A 287-nucleotide genomic window follows, 5' to 3' on the forward strand; every position below is an offset into this window, starting at 1 on the left:
CGCCCCGCCCCAAATCTCCCCCACCCACCTCCTATGGTGTAGAGAACTGTGCGCCTAAAGGTTTGGGTTTCTTCCCTCCAGTAACAATCTTGGTACCTTATTTGATGTTTACATTACAGTGTGACATTACACATGACAGTTCTAAGATTTTGCTAGTTGTTCTGTTTGAGGAACATCATTAACAGAAATGTGATGTTTGTCAAAACTTAGTCAAAATCTGGGGCGTGTTTCACCGTCTCTTGATTCTTCTGAAATACCCCCATTGAACTCATTACAAGTATGAAATT

Source organism: Nannospalax galili, unplaced genomic scaffold, assembly GCF_000622305.1.
Source record: "Nannospalax galili isolate Female #2095 unplaced genomic scaffold, S.galili_v1.0 scaffold781, whole genome shotgun sequence".
In the NCBI taxonomy this organism is placed as follows: domain Eukaryota; kingdom Metazoa; phylum Chordata; class Mammalia; order Rodentia; family Spalacidae; genus Nannospalax; species Nannospalax galili.